Genomic DNA, 22,764 nt, shown 5'->3' on the forward strand with positions numbered 1-22,764 from the left:
TGATAACTGGCACTGCATATGGTACCCTTAGCACCACCAGGAGTGACCCCTGAGCACGAACCAGGAGCAGCACTTGAGCACTGACAGATGTGCTTCCACTCAAAGTTTTACAATTTGAAAATACTGAGGTGGATAATTGAAGTCACATTCATTACCATTCAAAACTTTCCAAGTCAGTTTCCTCATATCCCAAGGGAAACTGATGCAATGCAATCAACTATATTGCCTAAGTTCCACCACTGGCCTGACATTGGGTATAGCTTTCAACAGACTTGAGAATTTCCAGACTTGGATCTGTAGCTAAGCTGGGCTTGTCAAGCAGAGGGATTTCCCCAGGTTGACTCCCATCCAAGTTAGCTCTACAGGAAATACATTAGTTTAAGATATGTCCTGGCTTGGTTGAAAGCACAATACCCACTTCAAAATTTGCACTTGAACACATGTTACAAATTGAAGTCACAAAACATATGCTGAGCAGCATATTCTTCAGATCCTGAGATGAAAGCTACCAATCATTTGTAAGGGTCTTTCTATTATCTACTGATAAATGTAGTCACTGATCAGAGTGTTTATCCAACAATTATGGTAGACAATGATTATTGTTCTCTTGATGCTGCATTATTTTTCATCTGAAATAAATGACGCTAATCCAAACCACCGAAGAGGTAGATCTTCAGTGTTATTTATTTCCTTGATTTGAGGAAGACTGAAAGAATGTTAGATCATTGACTCCTATAAGAACTGATATGGGACTTTTGTTTATTTTAATGACCATAATAATGATAGGTATTCCAGGCTATAAATTCTACATAGATAGATAGTAGATAGCAACACATGTGTAACAATTTGGGCAATCACAGCTTCGTCTTTGCAAAAGAATAAGAGCTTTTCAACATGGAGATTCTGTAACTTGTAGAGGCTTTATGACTATGAAATATTAGAATTCTCTGCTGAATAAGAAGACGCAGCAGGATTTTAAGAATTTGCTTGTCATTCTTGTGCAGGGGCCTTGCTGATATTCTCTGTATCGTCCCAATTTTAGTATAATGTGCTAACGAAACAAGCACAATAATTTAAGAATTTAAATAACTTAAGAATTTGATCAAAATCCAGATTATATATCCAGTCTTGTAGCAATCTTTTCAGCGTTGAATTGTTTGTTTGTTTTGTTTTGTTTGGGGCTTCATGTAGCTGTAATTTGATGTGTAAACCAAACCCTGTGACAAGACAACCAAGACCCTAATAATTCTCAGAAAAAATAAGTTAACTTACTTTTATTTTACTTGACACCCCAAGCTGAATTCTAGACACCAGCTGGATTCACTCTGTTCGTCAATACAGTGACAAATATTGTTACCTAATTAGCTATGCAGTAACCTTATAGCTGTTATCTTTGAATTTCAATATATAGCTCTTCTTTTTTCTAGCCAAATAATGGAGCAGTTTGCTTTGGAATGTGAACAAAGTTGACAAAAGCAGTCACTAAACCCAGTGTATATTTCTTTTGAAAATGTCTGTCTCTTTGAAGCAGCAGAATTATCCTCTATCGATTCAAGAACTATTTAGTGAAATTGCAGCACCAAATTCTCTGCAGGGACTGGAGATGCATAAAGAAGACCAAGACAATGGCTGGAATTAAAAGTACAATTTCTGCAGCCATGTGAGGTTTGATTCTGAATACAGCAAATACAGAACACAAAATCAGGCATTTTGAAAATTCCTGATCATTTTTGGAGTCATGTAGGGCTATTAAACTCTCATAAGTGTACTTATACCCTTGTCCACTTCAAAAGTATTGTTAGGGAACCCAAACTTCCAGCTTAGGACTTTAAAAAGGAAGACGCTGTAGAAAATATGACGGGGAAACCAATCACATAGAAAGTGGACTTAATGAAAGGTATCTGATTTGGAGATGGGATTTGAGAAGCTAGTTTTCTTGTACTAGGGCACATGATGCAAGGTCTTTTGCAGGTGTTGAGAAGATACCACTGTGAGTAAGAAGGTCATTGGAGCTTCCCCTCTGCTAAGGTGAAGTTTACCATTTAATATACAAAATAGGGGTAAAAATGTAAGTGGGGCTACACCTTTATAACAGAAATTTTGAAAACAAACATCTAGTTTTAAAAAAATGAGTAGGAAATAAATCTACATTTCATTACCAAAATGTTGATCTTTAGTTTTTAAGTTAAATTTTCTGAAATTTTTATAACTATTATTTATTTACCTCTGGAATTAAAATTAAAATTTGTATAACTATTAGTTATTTTTCTTACTACATGGGTCTCTTATTTATTAGTTTTTACTGTTTTCTATTGAATAAAATAAGTTCTCAGCCTTCTAAAGTTCTCTTAGAGAATAAAATACAAATACAACTACTCTAAAGCATAAATGCAATATGTGTGCATCTATTTGCACACAAATAAACCTTATGGCACTAAACAATTCATCCTTAGAGCCTGTTTGTGATAGCACTTTATGGGGTGACTTTAAACAAGAGGTAGAAGAAAGTGGAGCTATTTGTGTTTCTCTCAAGAGAATAAAAGCTTTTTCCTTGAGTTCTCTGATGCATGTAATGTTTGAGATTTACGGAAATAGCATCCTTTTCCCTGGAGAATAAAATCATTCCACCCACCCCCAGCAGAAAAATAACCCTGAGGCATGTGACTAGCAGGTAGTCCATTTCACAGGCTATTCAAATATAAGCTGCAGAAACGTGAGAAAAGCCATTTTAAGTCATAAGGCAAAGGCACATCACTTAACTAATAGCACTGATAGTCACTGTGCTCCACCAAGAAAGATGATCGAGTGACTACCGGTACCTGTGCCTTATTTCCCCTCTGCTCTCCCTACAGAAATCCTAGCGTTTCCAAGGAGACTTTGTAATCCAGAGCATCTGCCACAGTCTCACTACTCAGCTTTTTCTGTTTTTATATCTCTGGGAATCCCACAGTAAGTTCCTGGCATTCAGGAACATTTCAAAAAATGAAAGATGAACCGCCTCTTAGTTTCCAAGACTAAGTTGCTTCACCACATTCCTGAGTTTCTGACTCCTGTTCTTTGCATAATAGTGCAGTGGGTAGGGTGATCCCCTTGCACGTGGCCAGCCTTTGTTAGATTCCTCCACCCTTCTCGGAGAGCCTGGCAAGCTACCAAGAGTATCCCACTCTCACGGCAGAGCCTGGCAAGCTCCCCATGGTGTATTCGATATGCCAAAGACAGTCACAACAAGTCTCACAATGGAGACGTTACTGGTGCCCACTCAAGCAAATCTATGAGCAACAGGGATGACAGTGACAGTGATGACAGTGACAATATCATGTCCCAAGGCCCTGTCCAAAGCAGGCTTTTTACTTTCACGGGGTTGTCCTTTAGCTACTCCCTTTTCCTTAGTTGAGTTTTGTCTAACATAAAACAGGAAAACATTTCCCAGAACATGCTGGAATTCCATTCCTACTTGGCTTACCTTCCTATCTGTTTACAGTTGGTTTTTCTCGAGTTTCTTCCTGTTCTTCCTTCCTGTACCCTTGCCTTAAGCTGGACTTCCACGGGAAGTCACCTTGCTCCTCTTGATCCTCTGTGAGAGCTAGTAGACTGGATAGTTTTGGAAATTGAATCCTACCCCAAATTTCTGCAGTAATAATTTGGAGGGTAGAAAAATGACAGTGCAGATGAAGAGATACAGATCCCATATGAGGGGGGAAATGCACTTAGAAAGGACATTGTAATAGAATTACGAGCCACAGCTTAGGACATGGCTCAAGGAGAGTTTTGCAATGGAGACCCCAGCAACATGGTGTGTCCCAGCCACATTGGCTCCCCAAAAATATTAAAGGCAGCTTGGAAAGGGGAGATCTGGCAACATGGAGGCCTCAAAAGTTTCTGAAGGGATTAGGTCACTGAATCCCACTTTTTTCTTCCTTCTTGAATCAAAGTGGGGGAAAAAAGTGTTCTCACTGGGGTTGCTCACAGCCCACCTGGTTTTGTTCTCCAAATGTCCAAGTACCAGATACTGTTGCACTGTAGCACTGTCGTCCTGTTGTTCATCGATTTTCTCGAGGGGGGACCAATAACGTCTCCATTGTGAGACTTGTTGTTACTGTTTTTGGTATATCCAATATGCCACAGGTAGCTTGCTAGGCTCTGCCATGTGGGCAGGATACTCTCAGTAGCTTGCCGGGATTTCTGAGAAGGACAGAGGAATCGGACCCAGGTCGGCCACATGCAAGGCAAACACCCTACCCACGGTGCTATCGCTCCAGTCCAAGTGCCTGATACATGAACCCAATATTCATTAGGATTTACTCAGGACTTAAAATCTAAAGTTTTCTTTAATTAAGGACTCAATAAGGCAAACAAGAAGCTTGCTTTGATAATTTTTGAAATGAGAACACTGTATATATCATTAAAGGTAACTTCTAAATGAAAATGATAGACTTAGCCATTTGGAACTTAATATAAATATATGTATTTTTACCATTAGTGACCTGACAAATAAAACTTAAGGCTTCTTCTCTGTTCTACTCTGATTCATCTACTCTCATATATCCCTGTTACTGAACTTTTTTTCCTAAATCCGACCTCCCTAACCTGGAATATCCTTTTGTTTAGAGGCCTTTATTACCATCTTTCATCAAAATGTTTAGGGCAAAATATTTATTAACTGGGTATAATAGGTCTGAATTGTTCAACAAGGAAATAGCACAAGAGTTTTCTCTTTTCTCTTCCTTCCTCCTTCCTAGCTTCCACCTTTCTTCCTTGATACCTTCCTTCCTTTTTCTCCTTCCTCTCTTTCTTTCTCTCTTTCCTTCCTTTCTTTCTCTTTCTTTCTTCATTTCTTTCTTATTTCTTTTTTCTTTCTCTATCTTCCTTTCATTCTTTTATTCTTTATTCCTTTTCCCTTTCTCATGTTTACTTAGAGCAATTATACTTAACTAGGAACACCCAAGGTATATTTGGCTCTAACTGGATATAGTTTTGCTTGCTATACTAGTAGGGTCAGTGTTCTTGGCATTCAATGGGCAAAGGTCAGAGATGCTGTCAGAGTCTTACAGTGTATAGAAAATGCCTTGCCAAAAAATTATCACTAAACTCCAAATGTCAAAATAATACAAAACTGAGCATCTCTGAGAGTTTCTGACCTCTCGATATTTATGAAAGCTCACTATCAGCTCACCTTATCACCTTATACCTCCCCTGCCTTGAGGTGGTCTTATATGAGACTGGAAAGATATCATGGAACTCCCAGTTGGAGGTGGCAAGATCAGTTTCCATTCTGGTGGCTTGACCATGCATGAAGGAAACTGATTTTATTCTCTGTGGTAACTTAGGGGGACAACACTGAAGGTAGACGTGAGGGTGGAGGGAACCAAAGGGATGAGTTCTGGGGTTCCCACACACTCACAGCAAGTGTTTCAGCCCTTTGAATCATCTTTCCACTCCTGCCCTTACCTTTAAACCTTTAATTTTTTCACAAGAGTCCTTGATTTTCACCAGATATAAATGGTTGTCACCAGAGGAATCTAGGAGAAAACTCAGGTTGCTTATTATTATTTTATCTTTTTTCTGAAATAGCAAGATCTGGGACTTGAGCGTGCTACACCTTCATTAATCTGCAAGACTTTCATTTTTGCTGATGAGCTCACTGCAGTGAAAAACAAAGCACAGGTAATCTCACAGCATATCTCCTACTTTGTTCAATCTTTCGCTATGTTTTGGATAATGACTTCCCTCAGTCTGCCTGCCAGACGCTGTCTCGCTCTCCAGTCTTAAATTCTTCCCTTGGAAATACCACACACATTTTCATAGTCCTACTGAGATGAGAGAAATGAGGAAAGTGACTCCCTGCAGAGAGAACAGTAACTCTGGTGAGACATAGAGTCACAAATAGAGACACATATTACTGATAGCCACCCTGCCTCTGGTGCTTCCACATTGCCACTCTCAGCAGGGGGTTGAGGGGTTCCCTCATATCCACTACATGTACAACGTGTCTTGGCTCCAAGTTTTTGTCAAAGTATTTATATCATGGAATTTTAATTATCTGTGCACTCATTTGTTTCCCTAGAGGACTTCACATGCTTCTCGAGGGGAAAGACTGTGTCTCACCATCTCCACAAAGTCAGCACACAGTATTTAGCAAACAGGAAGTACTCAGAAATACAGAACAAACAAACAAGTTAAAAAAGAACCCCCAAACAATGGCATAACACATTCACAGAAAATTGTTTGTGAGAATTTACCAGGGAAAGCTGGCTGAGAAAAGCTATCCAGAATCACAAAAATGATTTTGTATTTTTTCAAATTTTATTTTTCCCCTTACACCTTGTATAAACACTGTAGTTCACAAAGTTGTTCGTGACAATTTGTTACAGATATTCAATATACCAGTACAAATTTCACCACTTTTTTTGGGGGGGGTTACTCCTGGCTCATGCACTCAGGAATTACTCCCAGCGGTGCTCAGGGGACCATATGGGATGCTGGGAATCAAATGCGGGTTGGCCGCATGCAAGGCAAATGCCCTACCCGCTCCAGCCCCACCATTGCACCTTTTTATCACCATTATCTTCAATTTTCCCAACCACCCCTTAAGCCTGCCCCCATAGAAGCCCTCAATAATTGATTTTATATTGCTTGTTATAATTTGCTAAAAGAATGATCAAAATACATTTACTTAGAAGAAAGTTAGTGAAGATTGTGATTGTGTATTTCTCCATGGAGCTATTAAGCCCTTATATAAGGGATTGGTAAAATGTTGTTACAGGTGAAGCCTGCTCTGTTGATATTTTGCTAAGCAAGATTGGATGCCTTCTATGTTACACCACATACAAATCTGGTGTGCTACCCCTCATTTATCAGTGTTGTAGAATTTGATATGTCGCTTCCAGGAAGACCAAAATTTTTTGTGAGGTGATACAACTGGAGTTAAATTTTTAACTGGGTGGCCTTCTGTGGTATTGTGCATGACTGCCAGAGCTTCTGGAAGTACAGGAAGATGAGGGAACGTAGCCTATCCCCAACTCCTGAAATCTTGGAGAATTCAGTCACAAATCCTGTATAACTGAGTTTTTCAACAGATTTCTCGATGAGGCTCGTCCTGAGCAGGGAGTTTGACCAGTAGCATGGGGCAATTGTAGAGTATAGAGGTTTTTGGATGCAAGGGCTCTGTTTGGGCAAGTACTGGGCTCACCCAGCCCCCTCCAGGATACCATGGGCAACTCAGCCTTGTGTTGATTCTTCTAGGGTCTGGAAGAATCTCTACAACTTGTTGGTCCCTCTCTAGATTTATTTATGAGTCACAAGGTGATTTTTAGTTTGTTTCATTTGGTTTGGGGGCAAACAGGAAGTACTCAGAAATACAGAACAAACAAACAAACTAAAAAAGAACCCCCAAACAATGGCATAACGCATTCACAGAAAATTATTTGTGAGGATTTACCAGGAAAAGCTGGCTGGGACCCAGCAGTGCTGAAGACTTACCCGTAACTCAGTGCTCAGAAATCACTCCTGGCAAGGCTCAGAGCATCACTTGGGGTACAGGGAATCAAACTCAGATCTGCCTCATGCGAAACAAGCACCCTACTCACTGTACTATCACTCTATCCCTTCACAATGTGATATTTTATACAAATAAGACTGCAAAAGATCATTTTCTGTTTGTTTGGGTTTGGGGCCATTCCCTTAGCATGCTTTCTGGGGTCACTCCTGACCATGCGCTAGAGGCCAGAGCATGTCACTTATGGAACTGAAAACTTTTTGCATTTAGAGACATGCATGGTAGCCCTTTGAGATATTTCCCCAGATCCTCAAAAGATCAGTTTTTAAAAGTTCCACTTGAACCAGTGAGGGAGTAGAGCAGGTAAGGTATCTTTGCATACAACCAACCAGGGTTAAATCCCCACACCACAAATAGTCCCCAGACCCTACCAGGAGTGATCCCTGAGCTTAGGGCCAGAATTTATCCCTGAGCTCAGAGCCAGGATTAAGTCTGGAGCACTGCCATTCCATCCCATCTCCTGCCCCCCAAAAAAGTTCCAATGATGCTTATAGTAGAATTGAATAAAATCTGAAATCCATAATATTTTTTCTTTTTGTTTTGTGATTTGCAAATTTTGTCAACTGAGCTTTTAAGAAGACAGTAAAAAAAAGTCACATATCATCATTTGGATCCTTTATCTCACCAAGTCAGCTGCTGCTACTGTAGTTTTATGGGCAGCTGGAGAGTGGAGAAGCTGGGTCGGGCTTTCAGAGGGTGTTGGTTCTCCCCAAACACAGACATCAAAGTGCGCTGTGGGTCTATGAGCAGCTTCTTTCCAAATCCCTCTTTGATCTAAAGGCGGCATTAAGCTGCTCATTTCAGAGGCTGTTTTCAGTTATTTAAATGATCTCTCCACTGGTCTCATTTAGCCCAAAGTCAGAGAACTAGCATACAAGTGTATTTCATTACCAAGAATTTCAATTTTACATCAGAGGACATAGTTGACTCACAGGAGTGAGAAATGGATATAGTAAATTCATACTTACTTTTTATTCTGACTCTTCAGAACTTATTATCAAACTAAATTAAGTTTGAGATCTTTATTACAGCAGATTATAACCTATGTAGGAATATTGTTAACTATATTTTTCATCTCATTCCTGAGGGAAATGGGCAGTGGTGAGGGGTGAAGGGGAATATTTTCCCCACTCCCCACAATTGTCATCCAAGCAAATAGGCAGTTCAGTGCCAGGGCCTGAGGATGTGGTGCTGTTCAGGTTCTGTGGTCCCAGGCCACCCTAGCCATGCTTAGGCTTCTGGGGACAAACCCAGCAATGGCCACATTTAAGGTGTGTACCCTAGCCCCTGTACTATCCCTCCATCCCAGTAAAATTTATTTTTAACAAAGCAAATTATTTTATTTTATCCCAATTGTCTTCAGCTCTGTTTTCAATTTTTTAGCTAACAAAAATCAATAGAAGGAGCTTCTAGTATGTCTTATAATGTATTATTTGGCAAGCTGCTCTTCTTCCTGCACTGTTGTACCTTGGGAACTGTTTTTACTACATGATTTAGAGAAAGAGACGGTTTTAGGACTGCAGACTAGAACATGATCACAGAGTGGAAAAAGAATAAACCTGACATTCAGGGTGGTTTCATTGTGGGTTTCCTGTTAGTGTAACCCTTCCTTATCCTGGAGTAGCTATACAGCCTATGCAGCTAAAATCAATGACCAATTACCAATAGCTTTTAGAGAGGTTGCTTTGGGCGGAACATATGATTTGTCATCTAAAACAACTGCTCCTCAATCCTAGGTTTCCAGCGATACCGATAATGGAAGGTTAGCTTTGGAGGGAGGAGGGTCACACCCGGCAGTGCTTAAGTTTACTCCCAGCGCACTCCGGGGAGATGTGGGGCTTTTCTGCTGGCAGTGCTGGGGAGACCAGTGAGGATGGAGCCTAAAGCTCCCACATGCAAAACCTGTGTACCACCCTCTGTGTTAGCTCCCAATCCAAGGCTAAAGTTTGAACTCTAGACTTTTAGTTGTCACTGTCATTGTTAACTGTCACTTTTTCTTTTTGTTTGTTTTTGGTTTGGGGGGGCACTGCTAATATTGCTCAGGTCTTATTCTGACTCTGCTTGGGGATTAATCCTGGCAGGCCTGGGGATAATATATGGTTCCAGAGATTGAATTTAGGTCAACTGCATGCTAGGCAAGGTCCCTACCAGTCCCAACATTGCCACTTTTTTCCATAATCTCTATAAATTTTTAACATCTTTTGGTGACATGTCTTTTAGGCATATATATAATTTGCCATCCTTTAAACCCAGATGTCTTTTTTTTTTTAATTTTTGGCTCACGCCTGGCATTGCACAGGGATTACTCCTGGCTCTGCACTCAGGAATTACTCCTGGCGGTGTTCAGGAGACCATATGGAATGCTGGGAATTGAACCGGGTTGGCTGCATGCAAGGCAAATGCCCTACCTGCTGTGCTATTGCTCCAGCCCCAAAACCCAGATATCTTAAAGCTGTCATTTTTATTCATGTCTAAGTCTAAATTTCCATGCACTCTGTTATTTTATGTTATCACTTAAGTTTTTTAAATATATTTCATTTCATTCTACTCACTTAATATTGTCTATTTCAAAATAAATTTTAATCTTTTATTATAATTTTGATTTGTCATTTATATCTCATAAAGATTGGTGGACCAAAGTCATTCTGGAGAGGTCAGCAAAAGACATGTGGCACACTGTACATGAACATTTAATGAAACAGCTGTGGGTGATATGGGACAATGTAGCTGGGAAATAACATAATAAAATACAGAGAACTCAAGGCTTTGAAATTTGAGGAACTCATTTTCACATCCCTGCTCTCCGATTATGAGCGACAATTCTGAAACTTGGCTTTCTGAATTACAAGATGGAGATAATGATGTTCAGCTCCCAGGATGATAAGGAATTTATGTCTAAAACTTATGTGTAAAAGAAGATACATTAAAATAGTAGTTGCCTTATTAGGTAATGTACTATTGATTTTAAATAATAGAACCTCTACTTCATAGTTACCTAATTAATAATAAAGTAAATAGATATATACATAATATAAAAATATTATATATATTAAAAGCTTGAAGATAATATAGATTTTCCATGCAATTTAGCACAGCCTTTCTTGTTGTCAGTCAGAACTAGACCTATTCACTGAATTTGCCTTGTTTTTATCTCCTCCTTGAGTCATTCTTGTGCCAGAGGTGGCTTCTGTCATGCTTATATTTTTTCCAGAATTACAGCAGGAGTCTTGAGAGTCACTTCAATTTGTCACTCCAGAACCAAGTGGCTAGAGAAAGAGAATTCATGGGCAGCCTCTATACTCTGCTTTGAAGGGAGCAAGACACAAAATCAGTCTGCTCAATGTGTGCTTTTGTATTTTCCTCCGTTTCTCTCCCATCACTTAAGAGCTCTTCTGCTTGCTAGAGAGAGGGAGACGGAAGCCTTTCTTTTCTCAAATATTTCATCACACTAGTGTTCTCCACAGCAGTGTCTTCAACCAGGAGCCCATGGACTGCTGCTGGCCCACGGGTGTACAAAGGTGGGAAAATGTTGCACTGCACAGTCCTGTGAATTCAGATTCTCATTCCCCTGACCCTGAAAGAACCTCCAATTCGGCACCATTGGAAAGGACGTGTAAAGAGAGGAAACCAAAGTCAGAAAGTTCCCTTTGTTCCTTCATTTTACCCAGGAATATCCCACCTCTGTGACAATGATCACTTGTACTTTTTCTCCTTGAGGAAACCTTGCCATTACTTAAGTCAAACACTTATCTTTGTCCATGGAGACAAGATACACTATACACATCATATTTACTTCTGAAATCATCAGCATTTTAATCTTGCTATAATTTTTTTGTAGCTGCCTTAGTGATTAGCAACAAACTCTAAGCACTACCGTATCGATGCTGTTGAGCAGATAAATAAGAGCCTGTCTAATCTACGACTTGCAGATACAAAAACTTGAGCATGCACAAAAGCTTGATATGCTCCCCTCTGAGTCCTTATGGGAGTCCCACCAGCTCCTGGCTTAGATTCCAATTAGCAAGTACAGGTGATTTTAAGTATTCCAGGTTTTGTCAACTGTTTGGAATTTAACAGCCAAACTCAACATTCTTTGTTTGGGATTCTCTTTTTGTTTTTATAGTTTAAAACAGAATCAGCAACAACAAATGACTGGGAATTAATGCAGCTTTCTCAATTCCTGCTCAATAGAATAAGAACTTTTAAAGTTATATAGATATTGATATAATTTGGCTGTTTTTTCCCAAATACAGTGCTGCTTCAATATATCTATGTATAACCATCAAACTAATCTACAAAGGCTCTTGAAAGAGCCATTCTAGAAGGCTCTTTCTAAGTCTCTAAACTTGGAAGAAAGCAACAAGGTAAACTTAAGAATAGTACTTAGCATATACTCAATACATGGCACCTTCCTTTATTACTATTATTATGTAAAGAAAGATGTACTTTTACTAAACTCTTGGTCTAGACCTTCAGATTATTTTCTCAGTAAGTTACAGCAAATGGTACTACAACAGAGGCACATAATGGGTACTTATGAAATGTATATGTATTCACTGTCTGTGAGAGCTGTGGGGAGTCAGGGAGGCAGCAGACTCCACAGAGAGTGACACTGCCTTTCTGCATGATGCACATCTGTCTCTGCAGGGAAGTGCCTGAGGGGTTAGGACTAGAAAAATTTGCCAGGAGAGCCTGGTTCTTTGGATTCTACCACCCTCACAAGACAACAGTCAAGCTGAATCTGAGGTCCACTGGACCTGAACTGCATGGAAACTGGAGTCCACCATCTGAGATTTTAAAGAGCTGTGGGATTGCTCTTTGCAGGAAACGAAAAATGGGTCTGACCTCCACCCAGACCTCCCAGATTCATCAATTCCCCTGACAGAAAACAAAAAATTCTGGAAGAGAATAATAGTGAAGAAAAATCACTTTATATGAGAGAAGAGAGAGAAAGTGAGTGAACAGGAGACCCATAAAGTAAATAACAGAGGAATTGACAGATCCCAGGTTGAAATGTTGGTGATTCCAAACTGGGAAGCTGATCTCTTGCTTTTGCAAGGCTTATTTCTCTTCAGATAGCCTTGGCTTGGGACTTTCTTGATAGATAATTTATTGCTAGGGTAAGGGGGAAAGAATTTTGACCTTACGGTGATTTTCAGATTGTTAGGGCTTTTAGTTTTTGCTTAAAGATTCTCTTCCCTGAGGGCGTGGGCTGCAGCCTTCTCTGGGTTGGTGCTGCCTGTATAATTATCAGCCTTAATACCTGAATCTCCAAAGAGGGTCTAGCCTTTATGCTTTGGGGCTGCTTTGGGGCTGCTTAGGGAAGGATTACACAATGATTTCTTTAGATCATATCTTAATTTAATTACTTCCCCCCAGATTCATTGTCAGGGGCCCTTTTTCTCCTCCCTGCTTCATACTGAATAGGTGAATGGACTGATGAATGAGATGTCTTTAGTTTCTTGTGTGTTCTAAAACTACAATCACCTTCAGTCATCCTGAGTAATGGCCTTCAATGCAGAGATTTTCAAATTGATATGTGCAAAGATCCTACGTAAAAACAGATCCCAACTGAGTCACCAGTTAAAAGAATCAAACTTTCCTCCCATAGCATATTATCCTAGGAGAGAAATTAGAAATAAAGAAATGCTTTCAAAACCTGCCCCAACCAACCCCTTTAACAATTTCAAATCAGTCACCAGGAATTCCATTGAGGATAGTCCTGAAGTGTAAGAATAGGGGTGGAGGGACGTAATGTATATTTCAAATGTTTTCATTAGATTTTCCAACCTGGGGCAGTCAAATGTAAAACTATAAATGATGAAGAAACAAGTCCTTCAGAGCAGACTAAACAGGGAAGTGTTCTTTGTAATTCTACTAACCCCACTTCATCCATCATTCTGCTATTGTAACACCCTGAAATGGAAAGACAATCAATCTCCCTCAGCCTTCCAGGCTGAATTTAGCTACCCACCTCTGTGGGCTTATACAATCAGGGCTCTTGCCTGATACCTGCACCCCAGCCCTGCCATAGACTCCAAGCTTACAAAAAATGGTCAAGAGTCTAAATAAATATTAAGCAGTCCATTTAGAGTAAAGCAGTTTAACAAGGACCAATTGTGTATTTCACATATTTGTGTTTCTAATCATCATAAAACAAAATTATCACAAAAATATTTAATGAAAGGAATGAATAGGTAAAAGAAGAAAAAAGAAAGATAGGAGGCTGAGAGGAGAGAGGAACAGAGTGAAAGGAAAAATTTATTTTCCATTTTTCATTTTCTTTTCCAGGGCTAGAGCAATAGCACAATGGTTGGGCTTTCACACGGCCAACCCCTGTTCGATTCCTCTGCCACTCTTGGAGAGCCCGGCAAGCTACTGAGATTATGGAGCCCGCAATGCAGGGCCTGGCAAGCTACCCATACATATTGGATATGCCAAAAACAGTAACAATAAATCTCTCAATGAGAGATGTTACTGGTGCCCGCTTGAACAAATCGATGAGCAACAGGATGACAGTGACAGTGATTTTCTTTTCCATTTTTCTATATGTATAATTTGAAAATGAATCAATTTTTTTCTTTTTTCTCCGCTATTTCTTTTCTTTTCTTATTATTTTTCTTTTTCAGGCTATATCCAGCAGTACCCAGGATATTTTTGGCTGCACTCAAAAACCACTGCTGGAAGCTTAGGAGGCCATATTTGGTGATCAGATAGATAGAACCCAGTCAATTATATGCAAGGCAAGTTCCCTACCCACTTTATGATCTCTCGAACATCTATTTTTCATTTCTTTAAAGTTAAATAAATCTTTTGAAGCGAATCCTTTATAAAATTCAAATTGAATGTTTTTTAAGTATTTCATTTTTCTACTGTTTTCATTTATCTCCTCCAAAATCCCTCTCTTTGATAATCATTTGAGCTTCGGTAGAGCTTTCTGAAAACACTATTGTCTAAGTTATCTCCTTGATGGTGAGGACAATCCAGTAATGATTGTCTAAGAAGTCATTATCATCATCATCTTGTTGATTGTCGATTTTTCTTAAGCCATCTCAATAACGTCTTCAATAATGTCCTAGCCCTGAGATTTGAGAAGCCTCTCTTTACTTGTCCTTCCCAATGATGCCACATTGGAGGCTCTTTCAGGGTCAGGGGAATGAGACCCGTCATTGTTACTAGTTTTGGCATATGAATACTCCATGGGGAGCTTGCCAGGCTCTCCCAACTTCCACAGATATGCTCCTCAAAGCACAAAATGATTTCTGTACAAGGCTACAATCACTATAATCACTGCAACACTGATTAGAACAAATAAATGATTATTTAAACATCTGTCTATGATAGATGGTTGGCTAAGTAAATGACAGCACTCTTAGGTGGGATTCTAGGCAACAAATTAAGAATACAGAAATATATTCAACTTTTATATAAATTAACGGGGGGGAGGATGTAGCAGAACACACATATATTAGGCTTCTCTACTCACTCATATATACATACATGTTTTTGTTTATGTATGGATTAACACCAAAGAAACTCTTAACAGTGATAATTCCAGGGAGGCAAGAGGGGGCTTTTTATTTTATTCCATTTTGTGCCTCTTTGATTTTTAACTAGATAGACTAATTTACAAATCATTCCTTTTGTTTACTCTTAGTAGAGTAATATGGCACAATAAAGCATGAATAATATAATTCTTTTTTCAATCTCTTCTTTATTTTGCTATAGTAGGTTAGGACAAACTGTGAGTCCTTGTAAACCATGTGTAAGATTATCACACTGACCACCGGAGCTCTTCAGAGTTAACAGCTTCCATTTAGCAACTTAGGGTAGTATTTAACAGCTCAGCTTGGTTAGAAAGATCACAGAAACAGAAACCTCTGCATTCTGGACAGTACTTCTTCTCTATATTCTACACCACCCTCCTTCTATTCTTCTATACTCCCTAATCTTCAATCCCAATTATATGGCTTCTTCAGACAATCCACAGAAAAGTGATAGAAAGCAGAGAAGTTTTGGATCTATAGGGTTTGTCCTGTCCCTCCAAGGCAGTAAGCATGCCTTATTCTAGGCATAGAATATAAGCAGAGGGAAATGATTGGAGTAGTTGTAATTAGTTGTGTCTCCCTGCCAGGCTAATTATCTAACCCAGGGAACTATGCAGGGGACCACCATCCATGGTTTCATTCTAGGGTCCCTACAAAGCCTATTTCCTCATAAACTTCTGACAATTCTGTGAATGTTTTTTGGGAATGGAAATAATTTTGTATTTCAACCCAGATTTGTTAGCCAATTCCCCTGTCATGTGCCCTAGAAGGCCGGGTGCTTTATTAATGCATTGTGTTTATTTATTAATCTGTTGGATCATGATTACAATAGAAGGTTTCTAAGCTGGTTATTGTACCTATTTTAAAATTTGGGCTTTTTAGTTTAAATATCTTATTGAGAAATTATTAAATAAATTCACAAAAGAAATAAAAAACTGAAGTGGGCTGATTAGGGAGTAGGAACTACAGAAAATAAGAAATCTCTACTAAATAACAAGATTATTTTAGAGGCCAAGCTACATATTTAATCAGGAATTAGGCTATTTGTCTTAAAATAAATTATTTCAGCAATATTAGGAAGAAACACATATAAGCATATTGAATACCCATGGAGTATTCGATATGCCAAAAACAGAAACAATAACAGGTCTCATTCCCCTGACCCTGAAAGAACCTCCAATCACTGGGAAAGATGAGTAAGGAGAGGCTGCTAAAATCTCAGGGCTGGAACGAATGGAGACATTACTGGCACCCGCTCAAGTAAATTGATGAACAACAGTATGACAGTGATACAGTGATATAGTGATGATTGTCTGTTGAAGAGACAAATGTTGGAATATTGTTTATGAAACCCAATCATGGAAAACTTTGTAACTGTGTATCTCATGGTGATTTAATAATAAATAAATAAATAAATTTTTGTCTCCCTTACTTTTGTGTTGTTTTTGCATAGAATTGTTAAAATATCTGGCCCCAATATACCATAAGTTGTGATAACTGTGGTGAATAAAAACTGGTCCAATCTGTAAATGCTTAGTTTGAAACATATAGGTCTCTAGAGTCATAAGACTAGATTTTTAGGAATATTTTTATCTGTTTTTATTAATCAGAATCAGTTTGTGTTATCTAAATAGGAAAGGAACTGATTTTATCTTACAAAGTGTTTTTACTAGAATGGAGACAAAATGGAGTTGTTGGTGCGGATAGCAATAGAATTTCCCAGATAAAACAAATGATCTAGAAATTTCTGGCCCTGAGCTTTTCAGTGACTTAAATTTTTAAAGTTACTTAAAGACAAAGTAAATAACATATTATTGCAGAAAGATAAGTCACCCTGCATGCTTCAGGCTTAATAACAAGATAAAGAATATGACCCTCACCTCTCTGTTTCGAAATGTATAAAAAGAGTGAACAGTCATTCCTCACTGGACTCACCCTCTTGGGGAACCCCTCCCATGTCCTGGGGGCATCCTTCCTTCCTTCTTTTCTTCCTTTATTTTTTTAGGGGATTGTGGTATATATTCAGGATTTATTTCTGACTCTGCATTCAGGGATCATTCCTTGTGGTGACCTAGAGAAAGCAATATAGGATTATTAGTGCTTGATGGAATTGGGTGTGCCTCAGTTGCACTGTTGTGTGAGTGCCACAAAAAATCTTAAGCTCCCTTCGGGAGGAGCAAGAACAACCGAATATTATTCAACACATGCCCGTTGTATTATCTCTTTGGGCTCTTTTTTTTTTTTTTTGGCCTCTTGCTTCCAATCTTTGGTTGACAGAGACAAGAGCCTGCTCATAAAAATATATATTTATATATGTACCATCATTTATCAATACATTCACCTTGAAGAGTACCTTCATTGCTTTCAAGTATTGACAACTGTGAATAAAACTATTATAATCATGTGCAGATTTTTATTTGGATAAATACCAAGAGTCATTGCTAGAATGTGTGGTTATAAGCTATGCTCTTCTACACAATTACAAGTTAATTTCACAAGTAACCACCAAACTCATTTTTCAAAGTAGATCATTTTCTATTTCCACTAACATTGAATGTTGCTCAATATCCTTGCCAACATTTAGTGTTGTCAGTGTCCCAAATATTAGCTATTCTTACAGATATTATACCATAGTTTTTGTCATTTTGCTTTGTATTTCCCTTATGACCTGTAATGTCAGATATCATTTCTTTTTTTTTTCTGTACTTTTTCTTTTTTTTTTTATTCTTTTATAGAATCACCATGTGGAAAGTTACAAAGCTTTCAGGTTTAAGTCTCAGTTATACAATGCTCAAACACCCATCTCTTCACCAATGCATATATTCCACCACCAAGAATCACAGTATACCTCCCCCACTTTCCCCCCACCTCTCCAGCCCCCCACCCCGCATGTGTAACTGGTAAATTTCACTTTACTTTCATCACTTTACTTTGATTACATTCAATATTTCAACAAGAAATTCACTATTATTGATTTGGAGTTTCTCCCCCCTAAAGTCGACCTGCTGAAAAGAAAGCATTTGATAATTTGTTTTCCATTGCTGAGAATGAAGAGATATGAGGTCTAGAGGCCACACTAGCAGCCGCACGGGTTTGGATTTCTGTATTTTAGTATTTTAGTAACTAAGTCCAGAGAAATATCTGCCAGAAATCGCAACTTGTAAGCTTGTACCTCTTAGAATATTAGCTATTCTTACAGATATTATATCGTAGTTTTTGTCATTTTGCTTTGTATTTCCCTTATGACCTGTAATGTCAGATGTCATTTCAAGTACTTATTTATCATGCATATGTTTTCTTTGGTAGGATGACTTTTAAAGTTTTTGGTCTATTTGTAAAATTGAGTTATCTGTTTTCTTTTTTTTTAATTATTTTTTTAAAGTTTATTGAATCACCGTGAAATAGTTGCAAGCTTTCATATTTGGGTTACAATCTCACCATGATCAAACACCCATCCCTCCACCAGTGCACATTCCCCACCACCAATATCCCGGATATACCCCCCTTTTCCCACCCTTCCCCTGCCTCCATGGCAGACAATATTCCCCATACTCTCTCTCTACTTTTGGGCATTATAGCTTTGCAACACAGACACCGAGAGGTCATCATGTTTGGTCCATTATCTACTTTTTGAGTTTTAGGATGACTTTTTTTTGTATATTTGAATAAAATCACACATTTTAAAATTCCTTCCACAGTCTGTGGCTTATCTTCTCACTCTTTAACCACACTGCTTTACCCAGAGCAGCAGTGTTTAATTAGATGAAGTACAGTTTATCAATACGTTCCTTCATGGATCATGTCATTGGTAATAAAGCTAAAAGGACATTAATATTCCCAAGGTCATGTAGGTTTACTTCTATTTTATCTTTTACAATTTTTGCAACTTTATGTTTGACATTTATGTCTATGTGCACTTTTAGTTAATTTTCATTAAGGGTTTAAGAGCTAAATCTCTATTGGTGGCTTTTTTCTTTTACTTAGGTTTTGTCATCAATTATTCTGGCACCATTTGCTAAAAGAACATATTCCAAATGTTACGATCCAGTGTAACCTCATTTCAACCCAGGCCTAGGGACTGAACACAGTTCTGCGGCAAGCAAGGCAGGCACCAAACCTGCTGCACTATTTCTCCTGCCCAGTCACAAAAGATGTCACTACTGTCTTTCTAAGCATGCCCATATTTATGTTGATTCTTTTCAATATTATTTTTCTGAATTTTCAATTATTTATTTATTCTTGTTTTAAGTCTCTTTAAATTTGTATTAGACAAATACCAAACAGACCAATCTATAAGATCATTGTTACTTATAGCTCAAAAGACACGTATAGAAACTTATGTTCTACCCCTCTCGACCTCATTATGAACTACAAATGCTTGAGGTTGAAATAAGACTTCATACATCCTTAACTCATTTCGCCTTTGAGAAATGATGCCCAGGGCATGTGCTGGTATGGCTGTCACACATGATTCATTAGAACTCTAAAGACTATGTTTGTTTTGTGAATACCAGTGTAGTTTTCAGAACCTTCCTTAGGCCTTTTGAATTTTCCCAGTTGTATATATCCAAAGCAGCCTTGTTTGATGCTACAATTTACAGTGATCACATAATCCTATGTCCTGTCCTCACTCTTAGATTTGTCTTATTTGAACTATTCCAATCTGAGCCAGTCTCATCATTCATTGCAAACTATACCCCGAATGTGACCTTATTTTACATCTTTGCAATACTGCTAGATTTTCCCAAAATTGCAGCTGAATTTTGACTTCATATTTATGGACAAGATGGTGGTGGTCCACATCTCAAAGACAAAACAAATAAACACAAAACTCCGTGTGTCATCTTGGAGTTGATCTAAGTTTCCCAATAGTCTTGTGGGAAAGAAATTACATCTCCTGGACAGATTTTTGTTTGGCATTGAGTTCGATGCCACATCACCCACACTCTCAGAAAACATCCTTCAATTTTTAATAATTTTCCAAATTTTATAATTCTCAACACATTGCTGATAAAAGTGTTACTTATGTAATGAAAAATTAACTGATAAATTTCAGCAGTCTCTGCTGATCCAAAGAAAGGTCTGAACAGTGTCTTGGCTTCTGTTTTGTGCTTCAAGTTTATTTATATTTATACTACTCTACCAATTTTCCACGAATTAGTCCTTATATGTTAGCTTCACATTAGGTGTGATATACAATGAAATATTATAATGTCATTAATTTTTCTTTTTTTTAAGACTATTTTTGGCGGGGGGGGGCTCATACCTTGTGATGCTCAGCGGTTACTCTTAGCTCTGAGCTAAGGAATTACTCCTGGTGGTGCTTGAAGGACCAAAGGGGGTGCCAGGGATTGAATCCGGGTCAACCGCATGCTAGGCAAACACTCTACCCAGTGTACTATCGCTCCGCCCCCTCATTATTTTTTCTATTTATTACTTTTATTACTTTGAAATAATACCATCTGGACCAATGAATCATACTTTTGAGAGAGCAACACCCAGTTTTTTGTGACTAAATACAGTTAAAAGAAGAAATAAACAACTGAAATCAACTCTTATCCCTAAGACAAGTCAAAAAGTATACATGTTAGGGCAAGAGAGATAGCACAGGGGGTAAGGTACTTTCCTTGTATGCATCTACCACCAGTTCTGATCCCCAACATTGCATATGGTCACCCAGGAGAGATCCCTAAGTACAGAGTCAATAGTAAGCCATTGGGTGTGCCTCCTCCCACACACAACAGTATACAGGTTTACATCTACTTATCTAAAGCACTGTATAAAATGCAAAATAATTATTTATACTTGACGTGACAGACTAGAAATTCTAAGTCTGGCATAAAAAGATGAAAGTGTAGCTACTACATAATCCTCACCATTACTGGTATTTATAAATTAAATAAGCAGTTTCTAGAATCTCAACTAGTGTTTGTCCAGACTGTCACTGTAGCAGTAGTAATCATGTGTAAACTAAACCAAACACCCAACTGAAGGGTTATATAGAGAAAAAAAACAAAGACCAGCAATCAGGGAGTTGTATCCATGCTGGGCAAGCAAAGACATGCAGAATAGTAGTTAAGAATGTGAATAAAGTCCAGCGAAAGAAACTTGGCTCATCGTTCCTATCTGAAAAGGAATCATTTTTGTAAGAATGCACTGTTTAAGTTGTTCTAGCTGGCTTGTGAATAGCACATAAGGGTTTCCCTTGGATTCAATTCATTTAACAAATATTTATTGAACATCTAAAAGGAGTCAGACAAGATCACCTCAGACTGGCTGGATTCACTCTGCTCTGCTGCTTTATGGTTGTGTCATCAAGTCATTATGCCTAAATTCCCAGGGGTGTTTTCCATGCAGAGCACTTTTCTTCTTCACCAATCTCACCTCAGTTCTTCACACACATATATCTGCAAAGCTTTATCCTCTCTATCTCCAAGACCTTTCAGTAGTGAGGTCCTTAAAAGGTTGCACAGTCACAAACACCCAAATGAGACAGGTACTAAAGCAGTGTTATCCAACAGAAACTTTTTGCCATGCTGAAAATGTTTCTTATCTGCACTGTCCAATATGTGCCCATTAGCCAAATGTGATTATTGAACATCTGAAACATGGTTGATGTGGCTGAGAAAGTGAATTTTGAAGTTTTTTTTAATTGAAATAGTTATGTCTATTGGCTATTGTACTATTCAGCACAGTTTTAGAGAATAGACTGACTCCAAGTACTAACTCTGAAATTTTGACCTCATAGCAGAAAAGTGAATTTAGTCCTCTCATAATTAGAATATCAATCTTTCATTATATATGAGAGCACCTAAAAAAGAACATGATTTAGAGAGAGCTTTCAGGAATATTCAGGTATATTAACTATTCTATGCACTAAAAATATGCTATGTTTCTCCATGGTTATGTCGGTTTTGTTCTTCTTAGAGCATTTAAGTAACCACACCATATTCATATTCAGTTAACCCTTGAGAAAACATCAAAAAATACCTGATGGAGATATATATGCATATATATGTATAATAAAAATTTTAACAAAAGCTTCTCCCAACAATCACTGTATCACTCTCATCCTATAGATTCAATTTGATTTGCTCGAGCAGGAACCAGTAACATCTCCATTCATCCTAGTCCTGAGATTTTAGCAGCCTCTCTTTACTCGTCTTTCCCAACAGTGCTGCATTGGAGGCTCTTTCAGGGTCAGGGGAATGAGACCATCATTGTTACTATTTTTGGTATATCAAATTCACCACGGGGAGCTTGCCAGGCTCTGCTGTGTAGGCAGGATACTTTTGGTTGCTTGCTGGGTTCTCCAAGAGGGAGAACTAGACAATAAGAGGCATAGTAATAAGCTTCCAGGACCTTTGTTTTATAGTCTCTCGATCTTGGCCATTAATGGGATTACATGGTGCCAGGGGCAGTTTGTGGGTGTGACTGCCTAGCTACTGGAAAATGGGGGATCTGGGTGGAGAGGCCCAGTCCCAGTCCGAGCAGACTTGGAGATCTCGGCCCGAGGTCCCATACATCTCTCCTAACAATATCTTAGGTAATACACTGAAAATAACTTTGCCTAGCAGGTTTAAAGAAACAAATCTGTCTTTTCTCAATCAAGATATATCTTATTCTCTGAGTATTTAGAAGACTGGGTCATGAGAAAAATTC

The 22,764-nt window shown here is 38.4% G+C and overlaps 1 non-coding gene across 1 annotated transcript; it reads right to left on the reverse strand.

The window, feature by feature from the left end:
* Positions 1 to 959: 959 nt before the first annotated feature.
* LOC129401382 (U6 spliceosomal RNA) lies at positions 960 to 1,068 on the reverse strand. The gene has a single exon (XR_008628307.1). It is a non-coding gene; the product is annotated as a U6 spliceosomal RNA (small nuclear RNA).
* Between the last annotated feature and the right edge of the window lie 21,696 nt (positions 1,069 to 22,764).

Source organism: Sorex araneus, chromosome 1 (genome assembly GCF_027595985.1).
Source record: "Sorex araneus isolate mSorAra2 chromosome 1, mSorAra2.pri, whole genome shotgun sequence".
Classification (NCBI taxonomy): domain Eukaryota; kingdom Metazoa; phylum Chordata; class Mammalia; order Eulipotyphla; family Soricidae; genus Sorex; species Sorex araneus.